Raw genomic sequence first — 22,358 nt, 5'->3', positions numbered from 1 at the left:
CCAAATCACTGGAAAAGACCCTGATGCTGGGAAAGATTGAGGGCAAGAGGAGAAGGGGGAGACAGAGGATGAGATGGTTGGATGGCATCACTGACTCAATTAATGGACATGATTTTGAGCAAATTCAGGGAGATAGTGAAGGGCAGGTAAGTCTGGTGTGCTGTAGTTTATGGGGTCACAAAGAGTCAGGCACAACATCAACTGAAAAACAATGACTGATTCAGGCTTCCTAGGTGGTACAGTAGTAAAGAATCTGCCTGACAATGTAGGAGAAGCAAGAGAAAAAAGTTTGTTACTTGGGTCAGGAAGATCCCCTGGAGTAGGAAATGGCAACCCACTACCATATTCTTGCCTGGAAAACCCCATGGATAGAGGAGCCTGGCAGGCTCATGTCCATGTCAAAAAGACTCAGATGTGACTGAGCACACAGTACAGCATGGCTAATTCAGGTAATTGTACAGCAGAAACCAACACAACAATGTAAAGCGATTATCTTCCAATTAAAAAGAAAAAAAAAAAACTGTCATTGCTAAGCTGAATCTTGGCAGATGGTCTTGGGACATGAGTCCACCTTCTTCCCAGATTGCCAGGTTTTCTGATTAAAGCACCTCTCCTTTCTATTGACATTTGCCTCATGATTATTGAGTTTTGAGTGGCAAACAGCCAAACCTTAAGTTTTGTAACATCAACAGCCCTTAAAATGGTGTTTGACACATAGCAGAAATAATAGCAGTGACAGAATAACTAAAATCAATAACAATAATAAAAAAGATCATTATACCTAATCTTTTCTTAAAAAATATACTCTGTGGGAATCATTGTGAATACGTCCCATCAGTTCAGTTCAGTTCAGTGGCTCAGTCATGTCCGACTCTTTGCAACCCAATGGACTGCAGCACGCCAGGCCTCCCTGTCCATCACCAACTTCCAGAGCTTGCTCAAACTCATGTCCATCGAGTCAGTGATGCCATCCAACCACCTCATCCTCTGTTGTCCCCTTCTCCTACCTTTAATCTTTTCCAGCATCAGGGTCTTTTCAAATGAGTCACTTCTTTGCATCAGGTGGATAAAGTATTGGAGTTTCAGCTTCAGCGTCAGTCCATCCAATGAATATTCAGGACTTATTTCCTTTAGGATGGACTGGTTGGATCGCCCTGCAGTCCAAGGGACTCTCAAGTGTTTTCTCCAACACCAAAGTTCAAAATCATCAATTCTTCGGTGCTCAGCTTTCTTTATAGTCCAACTCTCACATCCATACATGACTACTGGAAAAACTACAAATTTGACTGGACAGACTTTTGTTGGCAGAGTAATGTCTCTGCTTTTTAATATGCTGTCTAGGTTGGTCATAACTTTTCTTCCAAGGAGTAAGCGTCTTTTAATTTCACGGCTGCAGTCACCATCTGCAGTGATTTTGGAGCCCAAGAAAATAAAGTCAGCTACTGTTTCCATTGTTTCCCCATTTACTTGCCATGAAGTGATGGGACCAGATGCCATGATCTTAATTTTCTGAATGCTGAATTTTAAGCCAACTTTTTCACTCTCTTCTTTCACTTTCATCAAGAGTCTTTAGTTCTTTGCTTTCTGCCATAAGGGTGGTGTCATCTGCATATCTGAGGTTATTGAAATTTCTCCTGGCAATCTTGATTCTAGCTTGTGCTTCATCCAGTCTGGCATTTCTCATGAAGTACTCTGCATTTAAGTTAAATGAGCAGGGTGACAATATGCAGCCTTGATGCACTCCTTTCCCAATTTGGAACCAGGCTGTTGTTTCATGTCCAGTTCTAACTGTTGCTTCTTGACCTGCATACAGATTTCTCAGGAGGCAGGTCAGGTGGTCTGGTATTCCCGTCTCTTGAAGAATTTTCCACAGTTTGTTGTGATCTACACAGTCAAAGGCTTTGGCATAGTAAATAAAGCAGAAGTAGATGTTTTTCTGGAACTCTTTTGCTTTTTTGTTCCAATGGATGTTGGCAATTTGATCTCTGGTTCCTCTGCCTTTTCGAAATCCATCTTGAGCATTTGGAATTTCACAGTTCACGTACTGTTGAAGCCTGTCTTGGAGAATTTTGAGCATTACTTTGCTAGCGTGTGAGATGAGTGCAATTCTGTGGTAGTTTGAACATTCTTTGGCATTGCCTTTCTTTAGGATTGGAATGAAAACTGACCTTTTCCAGTCCTGTGGCTATTGCTGAGTTTTCCAAATTTGCTGGCATATTGAGTGCAGCACTTTCACAGCGTCATCTTTTAGGATTTGAAAGAGCTCAACTGCAATTCCATCACCTCCACTAGCTTTGTTTGTAGTGATGCTTTCTAAGGCCCACTTGACTTCACATTCCAGGATGTCTGGCTCTAGGTGAGTGATCACACCATCATGATTATCTGGGTCATGAAGATCTTTTTGTACAGTTCTTCTGTGTATTTTTGCCACCTCTTCTTAATATCTTATGCTTCTGTTAGGACAATACCATTTCTGTTCTTTATTGAGCCCATCTTTGCATGAAATGTTCCCTTGGTGTCTCTAATTTTCTTGAAGAGATCTTTAGTCTTTCCCAATCTACTGTTCTCCTCTATTTCTTTTCACTGATTGCCGAGCAAGGCTTTCTTATTTCTCCTTGCTATTCTTTGGAACTCTGCATTCAAATGGGTATATCTTTCCTTTTCTCCTTTGCCTTTTGCTTCTCTTCTTTTCACAGCTATTTGCAAGGCCTCCTGAGACAATCATTTTGCCTTTTTGCATTTCTTTTTCTTTGGGATGGGCTTGATCACTGCCTCCTCTACAATATCATGAACCTCCATCCATAGTTCTTCAGGCACTCCATCAGATCTAATCCCTTGAATCTATTTGTCACTTCTACTGTATAATTATAATGGATTTGATTTAGGTCATACCTGAATGGTATAGTGGTTTTCCCTACTTCTTCAATTTAAGTCTGAATTTGGCAATAAGGATTTCATAATCTGAGCCACAGTCAGCTCCCAGTCTTGTTTTTCCTGACTGTATAGAACTTATCCATCTTTGGCTGCAAAGAATATAATCAATCTGATTTCTTCCCTGAGAGCTCAGTTGGTAAGAAATCTGCCTCCAGTGCAGGAGACCCCAATTCAATTCCTGGGTCGGGAAGATCTGCTGGAGAAGGGATAGTCTACCCACTCTAGTGTTCTTGGGCTTCCATGTGGCTCAGCTGATAAAGAATCTGCCTGCAATGCTGGAGACCATGGTTCAACCCCTGGGTTGAGAAGATCCCCTGCAGAAAGGAAAGGCTACCCCACTCTAGTATTCTGGCCTGGAGAATTACATGGACTGTATAGTATGGGGTTGCAAAGAGTCGGACACAACTGAGCGACTTTCAAACTTTCATGGATTCACACAATTAATCCTCATAACTGCTTTCTGAATTAAGAATTTACTCCAGGTAATACAGCTGGTAAGTCACAGTAATGAGAACAAACTGAGAATGGATCCATAACTCATATTCTTAGCTGCTATGCCATACAGTTTCTCAAGCAATATTTGATGAAGGAGTAAAGTCTCATTATAATACCAAATTGGAAGAAGAGCCATGGAGTTGATTTGGGTACTTAGGAAACTAAAACACTTCTTATAAATCTTAAGATAAAACAACAACAAACCTTATTTATAGAGAATACTTTAATAGTAATATTTTTGAAGACTTGATAAAAAAATTTAATCTCATCTATTATCATCAATCTTGACATTTAAATTCATTTTTGAAGGTAGGCTTCAACCTAGATGTCCATCTACAGATAAATGGATAAAGAAGATGTCGTACACGTATACAATGGAACATTACTCAGCCAAAAAACAGAAGGAATTTGAGGCAGTCCTAGTGAGGTGAATGAACCTAGAGAGTATTATACTGAGTGAAATAAGTGAGAGAAAGAGAAAAACCAGTATCGTATATTAATGCATATATATGAAATCTAGAAAACTGGTATTGATGAACCTATTTGTGGTGAAGGAATGGGGACACAGACGTAGAGAATAGATTTGTGGACACAGTGGGAGAAGGAGAGGGAGGGAGAAGTGGAGAAAGTAGCATTGACATATATACATTATAATGTGTAAAATATAGACAGCTGGCAAGAAGATGCTGTGAAACACAGGGAGCCAAGCTGGTGCTCTGTGATGACCTAGAGGCGTGGGATGAGGGGAAGGGAGGGAGGCTCAAGAGGGAGGCGATATATATACACACACACACACACACACACACACATACATAATTATGGCTGATTCATGTTGTTGTACAGCAGAAACTAATACAACATTGTAAAAAAATTTTTCCTCCAATTAAAAATTTTAGAATTGAATATTATTTTAAAAAGGTAGGCTTCAATCATTTTGATTTTATTTTAAAACTATATATAATAGGGAATATGTTATTTATCAGTAGAATGATGGCCTGCTTAAGCTCTTTGTATATTTAGACCTAGATGTGGCCCTGGTAGATACTTAAATAGACAAAATTTTAACTTGGGTATTTTATTTATCTTCTATATTAGAGAACAGAAATTGAGAATATGTTTTAAGGGAAATAAGCCTTAAAAGTTATCTTATGGGATACCTGGTAGAGAAATAATTTATTAGAAGATGCATTTTACGAAAGGGTATTTGGTGGCTCATGGGTTTTCATCCTAGAAAGTGAAAGCCACCTTCTTATCATAGATATACAAGGCATCCTTATAGCTACCTATAGATTTCTATTCTATTTATAATATAAAGTGGGTATAATGGGATTGTACCTAAAGACAAGGGGGATAGAGTAGAGATTTGAACTGAGCTGCTGTTCCCCATTTGGGAATATTTAAGCTTGACTGTAGGAGAAGGCAATGGCAACCCAGTCCAGTACTCTTGCCTGGAAAATCCCATGGATGGAGGAGCCGGGTAGGCTGCAGTCCATGGGGTTGCGAAGAGTCAGACACAACTGAGCGACTTCACTTTCCCTTTTCACTTTCATGCATTGGAGAAGGAAATGGCAACCCACTCCAGTGTTCTTGCCTGGAGAATTCCAGGGACGGCAGAGCCTGGTGGGCTGCTGTCTATGGGGTCATACAGAGTCGGACACTACTGAAGCGACTTAGCAGCAGCAGTGGCAGCAAGCTTGACTATAAGAGAGACTTTAGAAAATATGTTATAGATGCTTGCAAAGGACATCTCTGGGCCAGGCAGCCTACCCTTAGCTGGGTTATGACAGCATGGGATGAAAAGCCATATTTAGGGTGAAATAGAAAGGTCAGTTTGGGGCACACTGTATAAGTAACACTAGAAGCTCTTCTGATGCCTTTTCTTGAGAAACTATTTAAAAGAATGGTGAGAGCAGGAGGAAAAGACCATTTGCTCCTGAAAGCCCAGATTTCCGGGCCTTTCGTACCGTAGGAGATGGTGATGGTAGCTGTATCAGTATCAAAGAAAAAGGCACTTTGCAGAAGATGATTAGACTATTCTGGGATCAACATGTAGAGTGACCTCTTCCCATTTGCATAAGCAAATTTGGGAGTCCTTAAAATATTGAGAGAGAAGAATCCTGGGAAAACAAGGGACTTTCCAAGATAAACTTCAAAGATAAAGATAATTCACAGTACTTTAATATTTCAAAGATAGAGATAATTCATAACTCCCTGGTGGCTCAGATGGTAAAGAATCCACCTGCAACATAGGAGACCTAGGCTCGATCCCTGGGTTGGGAAGATCCCCTGGAGAAGGGAAAGGCTACCCACTCCAGTATTCTTGCCTGGAGAATTCTGTGGACTTTATAGTCCATGGCGTTGCAAAGAGTTGGACACAACTGAGTGACTTTCACTTCACTTCACAGTAATTTATATACTAAAAGAAACATAATCTTAAAGTGGTAAAGCGGCATATCAAATGCACACAAACTTATCAAATGTAAGGTGGAAAAGCAATTTAGAGAAGTTCTCCTTTTACTAGCTGACTTTTAAATTCCTTGTTCTACAAAGAAAAGCATTTCTGATTTTTCCAGGTTAGAAGTTATTCAAGACAACTGTGAACTAAAATTACATCATTTTCTAAGAGAAGTGTTTTTGCAGGGTTACAAACTAAAATGTGGTCAGCATTTTAAAAAGCTAGGAGATAAAATGTTAACTTTTTAATGTAATATTAATTTTAAACCATTTGATCTCAATCATGAATCTGGAAAAGTAAAGTATTTTTATATTGACTTATTTTAAAATTTGACATAAGGAAGCAGTCTTCACACAGTTACTTGGGTATTACACACTATATAGAACTGTCTAAAGTTTTTATAATCTATGCTTTTGTGTGACTACATATACAGATTTATATATTATATTCCTCACTAACATAGTATTAGTATGGACCTAAAATTCAACTTAAAATAACTATAATTCACCCACAGGCATGTATTCAAATAGGAAGTGAATTATTGTTTATACATTTATATACATTATATATGAGCAATAGTCACTCAGTCATGTCCGACTCTTTGTGCCCCCATGGACTGTAGCCTGCCAGGCTCCTCTGTCCATGGAATTCTCCAGGCAAGAATACTGGAGTGAGTTGCCATTTCCTTCTCCAAGGTATATTATATATAGTTTTTAACTATTTTCAGTAGCTATAACTACTGATTGAAGGCAGGTGCTGTAACCCTTACCTTCTAAATGCCACAATAGCTGATGGGGTTCAGGACACTACCCCACAATATGGCACTGTGGCATATTGAATACTTTAAGCTGAAGGAATTTGAGAAAATAGAAGTAGAAAGGTCAGTGAGTTCCTCTTGCTCTTCTCCCGTGAAAAAGGTCAGAAAATCCCCACATGAGAGGTATCTTGCCTATATCCTAAAGAAAGGAATGATTTTATCTCCAAGATGGAGAAACGACACCAAGAAGAATCTGAATGAATAGACCCTAGTCCCCCCAGTTTCCTATGATTCATTTTCTTTGCCCTATCATATCTTTCCATGACTTTCCACTCTTTATCAAAGCCAGCATAAAACCTCTCAGGTTTAACCATTTCTTTGGGTCGTCTTTTACTAATGATGGTTTCCATGCATGCCATGTAAAATTTACATTCAATAATTTATATGCTTTTTTCCTATTAATCTATCTTTGTCAATCTTTTTTCTTAATTTAAATTTATTTATTTTAATTAGAGGTGTCAATCTGAATTTTCAGACTCAGCTAGGGACTTTATGAGGGTCAGGGTAAACTCTTCCCTGCTCTACAATAGCATTGCTGCATCAAATACTAGGCAGAGAGAACTGTCATTTTACTTAATTTTGACGTGGAGAGTAATTGTTAATACATAAGACTTGTTCCATTAGAACTGGAATAAGCATTAGTAGAACACTGGGGACGAAGGAGTTTACGTACCTCGTTGTGAACTGAGTCAAATCAGTTCTTACAATTTCCATCTTCATAGGCAGTACATTACTTATAATTTTAATAAAAAACTTGAAAATCTGAAATATCATTACGTCTGGATTGTTGAGAACATGGAAAAATCAATTTGAGATCCACTTAACCTTCAAAAAGCTTTAGTTAGCAACATAGCATAATTATCTGTTTAAATGAAAGGAAGTCACAAATATAAAATCTATTAAAAAATATAGACAGCATTTCATCTTTCCATAATATATCAGAAAAGATGTCTCTAAATGCTAAAAACCAAATGTGAATTCTTTCATTTAATTTGAATACATCAGTTTTAGACAAAAATGATTACTATTTTTAATAAATTTATGTAAAAACTAATATTATGGCATATTAGTTGAAATTTACTTAGAGATCACACATTATATGATAAATATGCACTAATGAATATTTAAAATGTGAAATATTAATAAGATCAATGTAGTATATATACATTTCAATTGGGTTCAACGTAACAGTTTAAAATGTCAGTATTTAGACTATAAAATTTTTAAAAAGAATCAGATTACAAAACTTAGGCATTGGACCTTTAAATAGTATAACAAAGATAGCATAGTCAGTGATTGGTTTTCTGAACCAAAGTCCCCAGTTTTTAACATATAGTAGGTAATTATGTTACTGGAGTGATGAACCAATTTTGTAATGAGCCCACTTTTCCACAGGTGGCCTGAGTTGGCTGGGTGTAAAGAAAATGCTTTTAAATAAGCTTCCAGTTAAAGCCACAGATCTGATGAACATTACAGAGGTAAGAGGTACACTCAGCCCTCCTACTTTTCTCCACCCCCTTTCAGTATTCACTCACTGTGTCCTTTGTGGATATTTCTTTTTACTCTTCCTTTGAAGACAGACCCTATCTTTGCATTCAGAGATACCTAAGAGAGTGATTTTATCATTTATCCAAACATATCCATTAACTGGCTACTCTGTGTCAGGTATCTTCTAGGTTCTGAGGATACAGTACTTAATATGGACACAAAGTCACTGGGTTATGGCTTCCATGGAGCGTACAGTTTGGTGGGAAAGCATCCATTAAAGAAATACAATTTTTTAAACACCAATTGAAAAGCATGAAATGCAAAGCACAGGTTTTCAAGAGTATATATTTGGGAGACCTAACTTAGACTGTGGGTGTATGGGTGGGCCAGGTGTTTGGCAATGCCACTTGATAGATGAAATGTTAGAACTCAGACTTGAAGGGGCAGAGCCAGAGGAGCACTGGTGTAGGGTGAGTGAAGGCTCTGAGGGAGATGAAGTACTGTGGCCACGTAAAGGAGAGAAAAAAAGCCTGGACCACTAGAGCCAATGGAGTAAGTGGGAAATAGGAGACAGACGGTCCCTGACCTCTGTAGAGGCCAGATTCTATAGGCCTCTTGCAGTGTTCAGTCGCTCAGTCACGTCTGACCCTTTGTGTCCCCATGGACTGTAGCCTACCAGGCTCCGATGTCTGTGGAATTTTCTGGGCAAGAATACTAGAGCGGGTTGCCATTTCCTATTCCAGGGGATCTTCCCAACCCAGGGATTGAACCCGCATCTCTTGTGTCTCCTGCATTGGCAGGCAGGTTCTTTACCACTAGTGTTACCTGGGAAGCCTCACAGGTCTCTCAAGCATTTTGAAATTTTTCTTGAGAAAGATGTAAGTCAGTGAAGTTTTAAACAGGGAACTGACATCATCCAACTTTTTTTTGCTGCTCAAAGGCATAAAAAATGCTAGCTAAATTAACACATACATACACATATATAAGTACACACACATACACTAACAACAATAAGGAAAAACCCTAGGACAAATGCAACATAGCATACTACGCAAATGACAGTAAGTCTATTTGTTAGTTCCTAACTACTGATAAGAAGGGTATATATTATGTAAATATCCAATTAAAGTTCATCTGATAAATTATTAGGAAATTACATAGTATCAAAGAGTTAAAAAATAGCAGGTGTTGGCCAATGCATAACTATTGAGACTGACATAAATAGTTGTGTTTAAAGTAGCATAAGAGTTATGATTGGAAAATTTTGAGATTGATGTGTATATTTTGGAATGTCAGTATTATTACTGAATATTCATAGTCTGCACACACAGATGTTAATTAGATCAAATACCAGTTCCAGCCCTACCTCATATTCAGCTCTCAGCATTATTTATCATGCAGAAACAATGTCTAAGAAACTGGGAGATTAAGTAGAGAAAAAGAAAGTAAATAAAGTGATAAGAGATGGTTCCTAACTCTCACTGAATTTATAAACTAGTGTTGGGAGACAGATAAATAATAGCAGAGCAATAGTAGCAGGAACTAATGTTTAGTGAACTCTTACAATGAACCAGGCATTGAGCTAAATGTTTTACAAGCATTGTCTTATTTACTCCTCCCAATAGCCCTATGATGCATATATGCTATCAGTAACTCCTTTTTACACATGATGAAATTCACCTCAGGAAGGTCTATTGACTTTCTCAGTGCCATCTTCACAGTAAGTGGCAGATTCAGGATTTGAACCTGGGTACCCTTACCACTCCTCCAAATTACAAAAGTGTGAATTTAATCTGGTTTTCTTAATCAGAGAAGAATGACTCTTCCTAATTGAAACCACCAAACTTTGTCTTATACTATCATATCTTCTATCTATTCTCCTGATGTTTCATTCATCTTCCTTAAAAAATTCTTTACTCACCTCTAAGTGGCCTATGTCCCGTCTCCCCTTCCCCGATATAAGTTCTCAAATCTCACTGACTGGGCATTCACTTTTTTTTCTTTCTATGATGTCATAAGGTGTGTGCTTAGTAGCTCAGTTGTGTCCGACTCTTTGCTACTCCATGGACTGAATGTAGCCCACCAGGCTCCTCTGTCCATGGAATTTTCCAGACAAGAATACTGGAGTGGGTTGCCATTTCCTACTCCAGGAGATCATTAAATCTTAATAAATTTGTATACTTTATCTTCATGGGCTTCCCAAGTGGTGCTAGTGGTAAAGAACCTTTCTGCCAATGCAGGAGATGTAAGAGACGTGGGTTCGATCCCTGGGTTAGGAAGATCCCCTGGAGGAGGGCACGGCAACCCACTCCAGTATTCTTGCCTGAAGAATCCCCATGGACAAAGGAGCAGGGCGGGTTACAGTCCATAGGGTAGCAAAGAATCTGACATGACTGAAGCCCACATGCATATCTTACCTTCATGGTAATCTGTCTACTGTCAGTTTCACAGACTCAGCTGTTGAATCCAGGACCGTGGAAGGCAAGTTTCCTTCCCTATACCTGGAAAGGTGTTGAATGCATGATAAGGTTTTCAAGTTTTCTTTGGAGGTAATGGCTAATCAATGGTTTTCATTCAGAGGAGCAATATGATCTCACCTGTTTGTAGGAATCTTACTCTGGCAGCAGAGGGAAAGATGGTTTGGAGAGATGAGACATTGAACCTTGGGAGAGCATCTAGACAGCCAATGATGTAGCATGTGAACAGAGAGTAGAAGATGGATATAAGAAATATGGAAGGGGTAGAGTCCATGGGCGGAGAAGGCAATGGCACCCCACTCCAGTACTCTTGCCTGGAAGATCCCATGGACAGAGGAGCCTGGTGGGCTGCAGTCCATGGGGTCACTAGGAGTCGGACACAACTGAGCGACTTCACTTTCACTTTTTACTTTCATGCATTGGAGAAGGAAATGGCAACCCACTCCAGTGTTCTTGCCTGGAGAATCCCAGGGACGGGGAGCCTGGTGGGCTACCGTCTCTGGGGTTGCACAGAGTTGGACACGACTGAAGCGACTTAGCAGCAGCAGCAGCAGAGTCCATGGGACAAGGACTGACTAGATGTTACTGGTTAGAGAGAGGGAAGTATTGGGTTGGCCAAAATTTTCATTCGGCTTTTCCCGTAAGATGCTATGGAAAAATCTGAATAAACATTTGGGTTAACCTCATATTAAGGATACTTGAGTTCTCCTGCCTGAGTAACCAGAGTGTGTCTTGTGTATACTTGTTTTTTAACAGAACTTGGGAGACAATAAAGGGAACATTATTTTGAGTGGGTAGAGCAGGCAGAGAGGGAGAATACTGAGTAGTTTTGGACAGACTGAGCTTGAGGTAGCTAGGAAATACTGGGATGGTAATAACCAACAGGGAGTTGGAAATAATGGCTTCTTAGATAACTTGGAGATCAGCTTATATGGCAAGAGTGAGAACTGCAAAGCCAAGGCAAATGGAGCAAAGATCTCCCCTTATCCATTCAGATCTACATCAGGACAGTGCCTCAAAAGTGCTCTCCAACATGCTTGTGGGTTCAGTGAACATGCCCTTAGCCTGAATACGGTTGGCCCTGATATGTTCCCTCCAAACAGAAACTATTTTGGCATTATAACTTCAGCTAAAAGAGCAAAATATCAGATCCCCGAGCCTGTGCTAACAGTTTTAAATGATCTTAAAAGATCATTTTACTACAAATGTCAATGAAGCAAAATATGTAGTCTGTGTGAATTTTGATAAAGGGTATGTCCCTGAGGAATTAAGTTTTATTGTTTCAGATAGAGACAGAGTGAGGGTATAAAGGACTTTGAGATATATTACTACAGACTCAGGAATAACTGTATACAGCTATGAAATTTGTTACAGATGGTGATGCGAATATCTGAGAATCCCCGTTGCTGATTATTATTGGGCACTCTTTAGTCTGTCTGCTACTGAGAAATGAATGACTAGGTATTTGGGTTTGATTGTTTACTATAAAGTGATTCTCTGAATTCTTTGGGCATTTAAGTTTTCCATTTTTCCTACATTTGTTTTCAAGTGCTGTTTCAAATTTGGGGATTAGTGTACTGAACTGTAAATAGTTTTCAACCATGCATTCTGAATTCAAGTGGTAGTTTCAAATTCAGTGGATAATACTTTATCATTTCTTACTTCTTTTTCCTTAACTAAAATCACCAATGAGTTAAAGAAGTGATAACAAAAAGGAAAAAGTATTCCAAACCAAGTTTACTTATAAAGATGAAAGTCAGCTCTGTGTTTTTGAAAGACCTATGAACTGAGGCAAAGATTTAATCTTTTTTTTTTTTTTTGGTATAGGGAATGGGATTTATTTCCCTCAATTGCAAAACAGAGCAAAAAGAGTAGAAATTCTATAAGGTTCCTCCCAGCTATAAAATGCTAGATTCAATAAGTATTCAGCAAAAAGGGAAGCACTTGAGAAACAGTGAATACTTTGAGATTTCTATAATGGAAATACTTGAAGATATTATTTAAGCTAGTTGCTCAATTTTATATTAAATCTTCTGATTCTCGATTTAAGGCAGTTGATGGTAAAATATATTTTGCCCATCTTTTGTATATCCTATGATCTCTAAAACAAGGTAAGAATCTAGTAAGTGCAGGGCAATCTCATCCTGAATTTAACCCGCAAGAAACTATCCCAGGTGGCACAGTGGTAAAGAATTCACCTGCAATATAGGAGACTGTGATGTGGAGACCTGGGTTCCATCCCTGGATTGGGAAGTTTCCTTAGAGAAGGGAATGGCAATCCACTCCAGTATTCTTGCTTGGAGAATCCCATGGACAGAGGAGCCTGGAGGGCTACCATCCATGGGGTCGCGAAGAGTCAGACAATGCAACAACAAACTATCTCAAAGACAGATATGTTACTCTAAAAAAACATAATGGCATTTAAACACAACTTCTTATTTCTAACCCAGCTGCTTATTGACAACTCTTATTTCTTTTCAGTCCGGGCTGTTTGTCATCCCTGACGTTAAATTTTCAACTCCTAGTTCTCTAAGAGTTGAAGATCTATGCTCACTTCTCAGAATCTATTCACTTCATCACCTTACATAAATTGTCCTTAGATGATCATGCAACCCTAACCCTAAGTCTAATCTCTTCTTTAGTTAATAAAATTTTTCGCAAGGTTGAAAACAAGTTCATTTCAGGATATAAAGCACATTAATCTAAGACTTCAATCATGGCAGCCTAACAGTTTAGATTGTTTTCCTGTATTTGTTCAATATGGTCAGTTATTCTGGATCAACTCTAGGCTAAAAATTGTACCAGGAAAATGTTGTTCTGGCTACGCTAGAATTTTCCAAGGCAAAGCTGTTTTTCTTGCACCACATTTCTTATACTTTTTAGCAACTCTTCATCTATTTTTTAAGGTTCACTAAATATGTATGTATGTACATTTATGGATCCATGTATGTATGTGCATACATACATATGTAAGAATTGATTACTTTTGCTGCATTGTTAATGGATGCTGTATTTTCTCTAGTATCAATGTATGTCTTCAATAGGAAATTGCATTATTTAATGCAGAAAGACATTTTTAGACATTTTCTATGGAAGAAGCTATTCAAATACAGTGGCATTACTTTCAAACAACACATTCCTTTTCTTTTCTTTTCTCTCCTTTGTTGGAAAGATAAAAATGTGCCCTGTGAAAGTTTTCTGCTTTAGGAAAACAAACAATAACAAAACAATTTCAGTAGCATTGCATTTGTGACATGGATATAAACTAGGACTATGAATTTATCTTTAATGTGTTTGCTGTGTCTGGGTGTCTATGACATCTCAAAAAATCACATGAACTCAGGAATCATATAAATTTCAATATCAATGTGTTATTCAAAGCCAGCATTTGGACTAAGAAAAAGAAAAAAGGCAGGATTTCAAAGAGGTATTTGCATTCCCATGTTCATTACAGCATCATTCACAATAACCAAGAAGTGGAAATAATCTAAATGTCTCATGAATGAATGAATAATGAATATGTGGTATATACATACAATGGAATACTATTCAACCATACAAAAGAAGAAAGTCTGTCATATGCTATAACATGGATGTAACCTGGAGTATACTAAGTCAAATAAGCCAGACACAGAAGGACAAATACTGCATGATACCATTTATGTTAAGTATCTAATAAAGTAGTCAAACTCCTAGAAAATAAATATAATGATGGTTGCCAGGGGCTGAGGGAGGGGAAGTAGGGGAGTTGCCTCACAATGCATATAGAATTTCAGTCACACAAGACGAACAAATTTCTAGAGATTGTAAGTAGCACTTGGGAAACTGTCCTCAGCAGGAAGTCACTTTCCTATCACTTTAACAAAGCCATATATTGTAACTAACTTTTAACCCAGCACCTCCATGCTCTACTCATCCCCAGCCCCAGTACACCTTTCAAATCTTTTACTGACTGAGTGACAAGGGAAGTCCAATCACACAATCCCTTGCCTAATTCGGATCTTTTCATAGATCAAAGAAGTAGGAATAAAGAGTAAATAAATAACAGATGACCAGACCTCTTCACTAGCTTCCCCTTCAGTAATCTCATGAACAAACTAGGTGACCAAACTGTGAACAAGATAACATCTAGAGGAAGATCACGAGTAGTCAAAAGCCTGCACACAAGACCGCACACAGTGGGGGATGGTGATGACTCTGAACCTCTATTTCAAGGTTTCACTGGGATGACTTCCCGCCTTTCCTTTAAAACTTTCATGGCCAAGCATGATCTTTCAAGGTGGTTTTCCAGGCACACGGAGTCCACAATCTCCCCATATGGCCAGCATTTTGATTAAAGACAACTTTCCTCTCTACCAACGCTTTTGATTTTGTAAGTGTTGAGCATCAGGGCCCAATTCAATCGGTAACAAGATCTGCCATATTACGTTGTGCTTATAGTAAAGAATACTGTATTGTACACTTAAACTGTTGTTAAGAGGGTAGATCTCATTTTTCATAATTTTTACTACAATTTTAAAAAGGGTAAACTTCTATTGAGGTCATTAACTCTTCACACAGACACACACACACACAAACATAACATATACATATACTGAATCTAAAATTTTGCTTGAATGCCTGAGTTCTCTGCAAAATTCAAAATAGAATGGCCAATGGCTTTCTCCTCCCCTCCCCTCTGCCCTCACTGTTCCAGGTCAATTTAGTATACAGACTTTGCTTATAAGCCCAGAGGAACAGAGTGTGTGTGTATGTGTGTGTCTAGGAATGAAGGGGACAGAAAAAAATGCCAGCGGATACACCTAGATAAACTTTGAGACTCACATTTTAGAGCTACTTTGTGACAATGCAAGAGAAGGACTCTAAGTGTTAGGCAGAGTTACCCAGGGAACAGCAAAGGATATCAGAAACATTCTGTGATTCTATGATTAAGCTGGCTCTAAGAAGAGAACCTGGCTGGCTCCCAGCTGGGTGCCTTGGAAGACAAGCTGCTGCTTGGAAATGCTGGAGGTAGTCATTGGCTGGTCTAAGGTAATTGAGATGCTCCTACTAAAGCTCTACATAGGGCAAAACAAGTGACAGAATAGGTTATATATACCAGTGCCCAGTTTAGTAAAAGTCTCAAAAACAAAACAAAAACACTAATTGTTAATGTATGCTTCTTTTGTACGTTACTACTTAAATCACTCTGATACATAAGATTTCGTGTTTGTTTGTTTTAAAGTGGGTACTTTCCTTTTAGCATCTCAGAATATTCATTTTAGTGGCAGGGGGAGTAGTTGGGAGTGATTTTCACTCCTTTCTATATACAAACAAAAATATATCTCTTTTATCCACAAATGCCCAGGCATTCTCAAGACGTAAGAGTGAAGTGTGCCAAAATGTTAGGCTGTTAGTTATTTTGCATAAAACACACATCCAAACATGTATTCACTGAATAGCAGATAGCAGAGAAAAGAAAATCAGTTAGATTGCAGTGTGGGTGAAACAGACTCAGTAAGTTCTGTAAAGATGGAAACCTGGGCACAAGAGACACCATACTGAGTAAGCAAATGGAATGTCTAATCTGATTCTTTCATCTTTACCACTTATGATTTATCCTGTCTCTATAAATACATTATTGCTTTTATCATAATGCCTTAAAGTTACTTTTGGATGGAAAAAGGAGATGGAAAGAATATGTTTATATAGTTATACATCTTGGGAAATATTTAGTCTAGGAACAAAGACTTGCAATGATGCACAATGCTTCCTAACATTCATTAGTGGATGAAAATTAATTTAGATAAAACTACTCAAGTCCTGAGCTTCACAGGTGGCTTTGCTAAGGAATCTGCCTGCCAGTGTAGGAGACACAGGAGATGGGGGTTCCATCTCTGGGTCGGGACGATCCCCTGGAGAAGGAAATGGCAACCCGCTCCAGTATTCTTTCTTGGAAAATTTCATGGACAGAGGAGCCTGGCGAGCTACAGGCCAGGGGGTTGCAAATTGTTGGGCATGAATGAGAGACTGAGAAAGCACATGTACCCTCAAGTACTAGTGAAAAAAAATGATGAATATGGCTATATGGTCTAACACATACGGGAAGCATCTTGAACTCATTTTATGAATCAAGTTAACAGAATATTTATATATTATAATATTATTCAGCTTATAAATTATTTTTTCCCAGTAAACATAAAATAAAAGTAGAAAATAAGGACAATTACCTACAAAGAACAGGTGGAAAAGAAAATATTTGCACATTTACTACTGATTTAAAATTTTAATATAAGTGACAATTTATTAAAACTGGATTGAAATTAATATGCCATAAGCTAAATAAGAGCAATGGCAGATTCTGGATCTAGAGAAAACAATAAAATGACCTAATAATTAAGGAGCTAATAATACATAAGAACAAAAGAATTATATGATGAAACTAGATTCCCTCAGTACTTTATATATATATATATATATATATGTTTTGATATTATTACAAAACAAAATGAGTCAGCTCTTCGAATCAGGTAAGATTGAGGGCAGGAGGAGAAGGGGACGACAGAGGATGAGATGGTTGGATGGCATCACTGACTCAATGGACATGGGTTTGGGTGGACTCCGGGAGTTGCTGATGGACAGGGAGGCCTGGCATTCATGGGGTCGCAAAGAGTCGGACACGACTGAGCGACTGAACTGAACTGAACAAAACAAAAAAACATAGGCCCCAGGCTAACAACAGGGAAGAAAAGTGATTGGCTCTGGAGGGTTATTCTTTGATTTTAGATGAATTAATAAGGAATTAATTAAATGGAATTTTGGGCAGGATATGAAAAATTCTATTTAAAAAGGCAATGTCAGTATTGGGTTGGCCAAAAACTTCATTCAGATTTTCCTATGTTATGGAAAAATCCAAACAAACTTTTGGCCAACCCAGTATTAGGGAAACATTAACTTTGAAAAAGGGTTAAATACATAACAAAGAAATTTCCAAAGCCTGCAGATACTTGTTCATAAAAGTACCTGGTGAACATTCTTATATTTCAGAATGCAGGCACAGAAATTATAGTATAACTGTTTCGTTTGTAAGTGGTGGGAATTCTTCCCAATTAGATTTTCAAATCGTCCAATGAAACAACATCCTTCTCTCATTGACTTTAATCTGCTGGTGCTTCCCTTTTCTAGAAATGACCCAGTGAACATAGCACAGAGACCTCTTCTATGAAAACACAAAGGCACTACATACATTGCTCCCCAGGACAGGTGGGCATCAATTACCATGGCAGTCCATGAGTGAATCTGCTATTGTGATGCTGAGCTTAATATATGCACATTTGCCAAGTGCAGCTCAGCACAACTGTGGACCCCATCTTGCTTTCCTTTGATGCCAGTTGGCTGAAACCTTAACTCAAGCAGCAATGTTGTCCTTCTGAGACTAGGTTTCATGCCATTCTGGACAAGCTGAAAATGGTATTGTCACAGCCCATTATAATTTTCATAGCAGCCATCTCACAGCCCTAGGAAGCAAGTCTGTTTTGTATGCATAAAAGAAAGTCCCAAGTCTCGGGCAGGTGGGTAGGTGTTTATTTCTGGCTGCAATTTTGCTAAGTTTCTAAATCAGTCTTGCTTTAATTAGGAGTTTTTCTTCTGAGTTATTTTGATGTTAATAATATATGGCTGTCACATCCCTTGTACATGTTCCCAAACAGTGCTACAAACATTATTAAATCTAATCAGTGTTAATGGGGTATTCCATATGCTACCCACTGTGAATCTTTTGAAATGTCATTTTATTGGATAATGCATAAAGAAAGGTTGGTATACATGATGACATGCTTTTGTTCCTTCATTCAATGATTTTTATGAAAAATTTTGTACAGATGGTAGTTGCTTTCAATTTGTATTTGACCATCTTTAAAAAAGAATCTTCTGTTTATTAGTCTTCTATATAATGTATATTTAAATTCACAAAGATGTTCAACTCCAAGGAGTAAAATCATTAACTCTCCCTTCATTACATTAAAGAACAGAAACAATGCCCAAATAACATAGATCTAATAAAGAAGATTCTGTTAAAATGAGGCCCCTTAGAAGTGTGCATTAAGAAATATTTAGCAAGGATTGAAAACCAGGCACCATGCCTAAAATACTGTAACATTAAGAAGAAAACCTAAGCAACACAAAACTTATTTTGCCTAAGACATCTAAGTGACTGCACCACTGTTGTTCATTCCAATATAATATGCTCTGTGCTCTCTGTATTAACGATGCTGCTGCTGCTAAGTCGCTTCAGTCATGGCTGACTCTTAGCGACCCCATGGACTGCAGCCTACCAGGCTCCTCCGTCCATGGGATTTTCCAGGCAAGAGTACTGGAGTGGGGTGCCACTGCCTTCTCCGTATTAACAATGAATGACTAATATTTCATGTAGCCACTAAAAGTAATTCTAACCAGATGGTCCTGTATTTCTGAAGATGTCTATATGTATTTTCTCTCCTGGAGCAATGCTATCAAGTATATTGATATCTCTGAGAAGCGGGGCTGCTGAGGTAAACCCTGTATTAAGAAGATACATTATAAACAACAGAAGAGCTAGCTCACCATTCACATTTATGAAGAGGATGCTGTGGCTTGTCCACTTACCTCTTCATCTATAGCCATGTATACAAATAGCGATCCATCACTAGAGTTACTCTCTTTAAACTGTAAGGTGAGCAATATGTGTTTAAGAAAAACAGTGTGCTTCTATAGTTTTGTAGAGATGGTTTAAGTCATCACTGCCTGGAGAGCATAGGAAGAGCTGATCAGTGGTGTTTTACTCTGGACATCAATATATTCCTGAGTCTTAAGCTGCTGCTGCTGGAAGTCATTTCAGTTGTGTCCGACTCTGTTCGACCCCATAGACGGCAGCCCACCAGGCTCCCCCATCCCTGGGATTCTCCAGGCAAGAACACTGGAGTGGGTCGCCATTTCCTTCTCCAATGCATGAAAGTGAAAAGTGAAAGTGAAGTCGCTCAGTCGTGTCCGACTCTTAACGACCCCATGGACTGCAGCCCACCAGGCTCCTCCATCCATGGGATTTTCCAGGCAAGAGTACTGGAGTGGGGTGCCATTGCCTTCTCCAAGTCTTAAGCTACACAGGCCTTTTATAATTGCACTATTTGTAGGTTCCTCTAGATCTCTCAAACCTTTGTGTTTGAGTACAGACTATCAGTGGAGAAGGAAATGGCATCCCACTCCAGTATTCTTGCCTGGAGAATCCCATGGACAGAGGACCCTGGTGGGCTGCTGTCTTTGGGGTCCCACAGAGTCGGAGACGACTGAAGGGACTTAGCAGCAGCAGCACAGACTATCAAAATATGTCTGTTAGGTTACATAGAAAAATAGCAAGAACAAAAATGGAGATGTTATCATTAAAAAAAATTCAAGAGATGAAAAGCAAAACAAAAAATTGTAAAAGACAGATTTAAAAAATTTATTGACTAGTTGATTATATCTACTGTGAACTGTTTGGTTGACTGTTGACTGTTTTGTCATTTTACTGATCTTATGATGCTTTCCTATCACTATGGCATTCTCTTCAAAGATTTTATTTAATGCTAGTAAACAATAAAGGAGTTTCTCTTTTTTCCTGTCTCTTTTTGCAAACTTATCCTAAAAAGTACTAGAAATGTGAGATTTCTCTACTGTTTACTTTTATAGTTAAGAGAAGGACATTCAAAACCTGGCAGGCAGGTACTGTTTTCTATAGTTAATAAAAGGAATTTTATATGAAATGACAGTGCAGTTGCTATCTGAAAATATTAAATGGTACATCTGACTTTTAGCTACATAAGGTATTTGTTCCTTTGATTATAGCTTTCTATGTAGAAGTAAAAAATGCACTCCTATTCATAAGCCCCCATCTGGACTCTTGCCAGAACCATTAGAGGAAGTGGCTTCCCAAATGGGAATATCATGGAAGTCTTTGAATTACCAGCAAAACACTGATTTTCTTTCAATATGTTTTTAAAAGCAGAATCATCTCTAGTCACCAAAGTGTTATTGTTTCCCTTACAGTTGGTTATTAGTAAAGTCAAATTATAGCATTAAGATATTGAATACACAACTGAGGGACAAATTTTAGAATTACGTATAAGTTATTTGAAAAAGCCTCTCTTTCTGCAGTTGCTTTTTAAACGCTAGGGAAAAAATTAGAATAAATGTTAAAAGATTTCTATTTGCAAAGGTATAAAAATCTAGAGGTGCAAATGACCTTTTGGTATTAACAAGCTATTTTTCAGTCAGGAAGAAAATCTCAAAGCATCATCTCTAATGTAACAAATTTTCAGGGATAGGTTTCGATTGAAAATGTTTTTTCCTTCTCCTTCTTGAAAAACTAATCAAAATCAGTAGATTCGTTGGACTCCCAGACCTCTCCAAACTGTACATATTAAACTAGTTAGTGGCTAAGAGTCAGTGATAGTTTCTGGTATGTTTCTTTCCATATGCCTTCAGGCACACACATGTAATTTTGTGCTTCAAAGAGTCAGCACTTCATAAAAACAGAGATGAACAGTTACAAAACATATACCAGTACCCTTTGGAAGTAATTAAAAATATGGCATTTCCCTGTGCTTACTTCCTTTCCTTTTGGCATCGCCCCTTCTATAGCCTATGTGCAGCTTCTCCTCTAACTCACTAAACAAATTCTTTTTTGGTCTCCCTAAAGAATCACATGCTTAAACTTACAGAAATGTGCCATGAATAATATTATTAGGCTTCTAAATACATTTTAATTGCATTAAAACTAATAAGAATAAACTCAGGAGAACACTGGCTCCAATCCACAAGCGATGCAGACCATTATCTGTTCTGAAAGTACACTTAGACTATTTTCAAAAGGGTCCCCAAAGTGACAAATATAAACAATGTATTTTCATTAGATACAGAGGGATATATGTCTGATGTATACATTAAAATTTACTTATAGTGCTCAATTCTACTGCTGTGGGTTTTTGTATTTGACACTACCATTTGTTAATCCAAATACTTGAATACAATTGTGTTTTTCCAAATTATACTACATGCAGATATATTTCTAAAGGTATAAATTAGCATGTCATTTATTTGAGTATGCATAAAGTCAAAACAATTTTCAGTCTGATTTTCAACCAATATTTGAAGGCAACTTTAAAGATCTGGCAAGTGGCCATTTGAAGCACACAGATATGTCAGTGTATGTGAATATGCTGTTGTTCAGTCACGAAGTCGTGTCTGACTGTGACGTCATGGACTGCAGCATGTATGTGAATATCATGTGTGTTTAGTTGCTGACGTTTTTGCAACCCTATGGACTGTAGCCGGCCAGGCTCCTTTGTCCATAGCATTTCCCAGGCAAGAATATTAGGGTGGGTTGCCATTTCCTTCTCCAAGGGATCTTCCCAACTCAGGGATTGAACCTGTGTCTCCTGCAGTGCAGGCAGATTCTTTACCACTGAGCGACCAGGGAAGCCCTGTATGTGAATATACAGATAAGCATATGTGTATGTGAATAGGATTATGATTATATATAAGTTCTTTTAACTAATATTATTTATTCTGCAATGACAATATTCTAAAAGGAAACAAAACTTAGGAGAAAACAGGGTACACTGATGATAGTTAGACACATTTTGTTGCATGCTTGGGGTTATGATAACCTTTAAATATTATAAGCTACTTGCATTATTTC

The 22,358-nt window shown here is 38.0% G+C and overlaps 1 protein-coding gene across 3 annotated transcripts in view; it reads right to left on the bottom strand.

Annotated features, from left to right (window-relative positions):
• Positions 1 to 22,358, bottom strand: part of DIAPH2 (diaphanous related formin 2) — a 941,635-nt gene that overhangs the window by 261,916 nt on the left and 657,361 nt on the right. The gene's annotated exons all lie outside the window — the stretch shown is intronic.

The sequence above is a fragment of the Bos javanicus genome, chromosome X (assembly GCF_032452875.1).
Source record: "Bos javanicus breed banteng chromosome X, ARS-OSU_banteng_1.0, whole genome shotgun sequence".
Taxonomy (NCBI): Eukaryota; Metazoa; Chordata; class Mammalia; order Artiodactyla; family Bovidae; genus Bos; species Bos javanicus.
The sequence above is the reverse complement of the archived record's forward strand: the minus strand, read 5'-3'. Positions and strand labels throughout refer to the sequence as shown.